The sequence below is a fragment of the Olea europaea genome, chromosome 12, assembly GCF_002742605.1.
Source record: "Olea europaea var. sylvestris chromosome 12, O_europaea_v1, whole genome shotgun sequence".
Classification (NCBI taxonomy): domain Eukaryota; kingdom Viridiplantae; phylum Streptophyta; class Magnoliopsida; order Lamiales; family Oleaceae; genus Olea; species Olea europaea.
The window spans coordinates 10114322-10118749 of NC_036248.1; the positions used below are offsets into that span (position 1 = coordinate 10114322).

Sequence of the window (4428 nt, forward strand, 5' to 3'; positions counted from 1 at the left end):
GACTAGATTTCTTTGATACCTATTCACCCGTTACAAGAATTACGTCTATACGTGTCTTGATTGCAATCGCAGCATTGCATAATCTTGAAATACATCAAATGGATGTCAAAACCGCGTTTCTAAATGGTGAATTAGAAGAAGAAATCTACATGGAACAACCTGAAGGGTTTGTTGCACCAGGAAATGAAAAGAAGGTGTGTAGACTTGTAAAATCATTTATGGATTGAAACAAGCACCGAAGTAATGGCATGAAAAGTTTGATAAAACTATGTTGTCAAATGGCTTCAAAATCAATGAATGTGACAAATGTGTCTACATTAAAAACGCACCTAATGAACATGTAATCATATGCCTATATGTTGACGATATGCTAATTATGGGAAATAACTCCAAAGTCATTTCCTCAACTAAGAAAATGTTTACAAAACATTTTGACATGAAGGATATGGGAGTGGCGGATGTAATATTAGGGATTAAAATCTCTAAGACATCCGATGGTTTGTCATTGTCTCAATCACATTATGTTGAGACTATACTTAAGAAATTTAAGGCGTATGACGATAAACCGGTTAAGTCACCAGTTGACTTAGGTATTTACTTAGCTAAGAATACTGGTGAGCCCGTATCTCAATTGGAATATTCGCGTGTCATTGGTAGTGTAATGTATATTACCAACTGCACAAGACCGGATATAGCATACATAGTCAACAAGTTGAGTAGATTCACTAATAATCCAAGTGTTGTACATTGGAAGGCATTAAACCGAGTTCTTAGATATTTAAGACACACGGTTGAATATGGATTACACTACTCAAAATATCCTGCGGTATTAGAAGGATATACTGATGCAAATTGGATATCTGACACTAAGGATTCAAAATCCACGAGTGGTTATGTATTTACCATTGGAGGTGGAGCCGTGTCCTGGAAATCGTCTAAACAAACATGTATTGCTGGATCCACGATGGAATCTGAGTTTATAGCGTTAGACAAAGCCGGTGAAGAAGCAGAATGGCTTCGTAATTTTCTTGAAGAAATTCCATGTTGGGAAAAGCCGGTTTCTGCGATTAATATACATTGCGATAACCAGTCGGCAATAGCAAGGGCACAAAACAGTATGTATAATGGTAAGTCTCGACATATCCGTCGAAGATATAATACCATTAAACAGTTAATATCGAATGGTATAATCTCTATTAACTATGTGAAGTCAAAAGAAAATTTGACTGATCCTTTGACGAAAGGACTTGCAAGAGATCAAGTATACCATCTTTCGAGGGGAATGGGCCTAAAGCCTATTGAATAGAATTACTATGACGGAAACCCAACCTTGTAGATTGGAGATCCCAAGATCTTGGTTCAATGGGACAACTAAGTCATAAATGATTCGGAATAAAGCACTTATTCCCATTCCTAAAATTTAAAGTGCTATGTAAAATGTGGATAAGGATAAGTATACATATATACATTTAATGATTCATAACCTTGAGATAGAAAGGTATGAGATCACCTATATAAGTGTGAAATGGGGCCGTTTCTACGAGAATTCGAGGCTTAATTCTCTTAGAGCACTTATGAAACCAAGAGTTGTCCAGGGCCAAAATGGACTCAACCATGAGAACCGAATAGGTTAGATGAGTCATGGTGTTGGTACAGTTGTTTGGTTTTACACGAACGGCTGGATGGTTCAAGACATCGCGTTCACCCACTAGCCTAGTAAATCCGATTGTATTCAACTAAAGAAGGTTCAAGGCCACAAGCTACCTATCTTGATGCTATGACTTGTCGTGTGTACTCCATTTGTTAGAGTCTGCATTTCATTTGCATTGCATTCGCATTGTGTTGCGCATATCGAGAAATTTCCATTCATGTGGGGGATTGTTGGATATTGGTTAAATAAATTGAGAATTGAAAATCGATTAAAGTGACTTCGTATCGACTTCGGCCAAATACTCAAAAGCTCGACTTAATCCGTTTAGGCAAAATTGTTTGGTATATTTGGCATTTCGAAAACCAATATCGGATGAATGAGAAATTACGAAAAATGACGAAAATCAGTGAATAGACACATTTTCATAAAGGTGCATTGTTTGGAAAGGGTGTATGGTTTGGCCTCAACCATTAGTGAATAGACATCTTTTCATAAAGGCCATTAGTGAATAGACACCTTTTCATAAAGGTGCATTGTTTGGAAAGGGTGCATGATTTGGCCTCAACCATTTCTTCCACACCCTTTCATGGTCTATAAATAGGACCCTTTGAGTGTCCTATTCCTCACAATTTGATATGTAAAACATCTCTCATCCTCTCTTCTATCCAAAATCAAAATCATTTCATTTATTTTGATTTTCCTTCATTTCATCCTTGGAGTACATAAACCTAAATTTGGTTCGTTGTACTTGTGTTTTGGAGTGCTACAAACACAAGTGTAGCCGTTGTATCTTGGGAGTCGATTGCCGAAATCCGTAGACACCGTTGCGGGGCAAATTCGACTTAAGGACAAAGAGTCCAACTCTTGCCTCGGCTTTGTCCCTACTTTCTTCTTCTTCTTGTTTGTGTTTTCTTTGCCGTTACCCTGTCCAATTTTCGGCACGGATTTACAAACCATCATTATACTTATTTTGGCGTCACTATTCACAAAATTCCTCCAACAGGAAAAAATAAAAAACTCATCCTGCTTAACTTAAACGTTGCTCATCTTCAAATCATTTTTAGTCTGTTTCCATCCAATATCCACCAAAAATTATTTCTTAATGAAATAAGAGTAACATAGATTTGGTTATTTTTTCCTGCTTTTTCTGGTGTTATAATTGGGGGAGAGTGGGACTTTTTAATAGCATTTAGCCCCCGTTTGACCCCCTTTAAAACTCTTCAATTTAACTTAATTTTTTCTCTCTCCCACTTTCAACCACACAATCTTCAATAAAATAATATTATATTCAAATCGAAAACTTTTCAACCACACAATTTTCAAAAAAATATTATTCTCCCAATTATAAATCCAAATAATGGGAGCCAAACAGAGCTTAGTTTGTACTACAAGCATTTCCTACACTTTTGGCAGCCCCAATGATGAATAGTCACCAAGAATGAATGCCGAGTATAAATGCCTATAAATCATAGAACTTTCAGAACAAAAAGAGTTAGCCTTTTATATGAAGCCTTAGCAGCAAGTAACTTTTCAACAGTGAAACCAATGTTAAGGTTTTCAACAATGTAATAATGAAAACTCGAGCTTTTTATCATAAATAGTGCTTGTCTGGTGAAACTTCGCTAAATTTTATAACTTTTCAACTGGTCAAAATATTAGTAACATATATTTCATTGACTTCTCCAATAAGATTTTCCATAAACAAGTTTGAGAAATATGGGTACTAGAACATAAAGAACAGAAAATAGTTACTGCAACACAATGACGGGGAAAAACACAAAAAATTAAAGATTTTTCAAATAGAATAAGTTTCGTGCGCAATAATTATACATAGATGCACTACACTATGGCTGTATTTTTACTCGATTCAAACCACCGATCACTATGATTATCAAAATTCCAACCCTCTTCATCAGCCTAACGACAATAAAAGACGTCAGTACCACCATAAATTTTCTGGAAGATCAATTCACAATACAATTACAAAATATAAAGAAGTCTATACATATATCTAGAGAGAGAACAATACTTGAGGGACATCAATGGGTTGATTAAGCTCGCCGGCTCTAATGTCCTCTAGAGGCGCTTGATCTTTTGTCAATTTCACGTACTTCGACGGGTTAATCCTTTCTTCCGCCATTCTCAGAGATCAGAACCAAAATTTTCACAACAAGATCAACACATAAAAAACCAAATGTCAAATATCAGAAATAAAAGGCTCATTTCCCAATGTGTTCACAGTCTAACGTCACTCACCTGCAATGCTTCACCTAATTGTAATGCAAGAAGTGTCTGCTATATAATTACGGAAGATTCTGAGTCAACAAGGAGTAATTCGACAGATAAGTATGAGACTAAATTTAAACGTAAAATTGACAATTTGTCCCATAATCGCGATGAAATTGGCTGATTTTCCAGATTTGCGGGCTCGGGCTTAAATACAGTCTCAAGTACCATACCGCCTTGCAGGAGTGTTTATCTTGTGTAAGGTTCTATGGGTACATGGGCTGTTCCACCCAATAGTGAAAAATAGATCCTTAAATAATGATTTGATATCATTTCAATCACATATTTTTAATAATATAATAATACATATAAATTCAAAATTTTTCTTTATTTTTTAACCACATAATTTCAATCAATATACTATTCAAAAATGCATTCTAAGAAAAATAATGTTGCTCAAACAGAACTTATTAAGCCCCTTTTTAGTATAATGAATTTTTGAAATAATGCATTTTGGAATTTTTTTTTTTTTTTAATGTGTAGGTTGAAAA

The 4428-nt window shown here is 35.3% G+C and overlaps 1 pseudogene; it reads right to left on the reverse strand.

Annotated features, from left to right (window-relative positions):
- Positions 1 to 4153, reverse strand: part of LOC111405558 — a 10475-nt pseudogene extending 6322 nt beyond the window's left edge.
- Between the last annotated feature and the right edge of the window lie 275 nt (positions 4154 to 4428).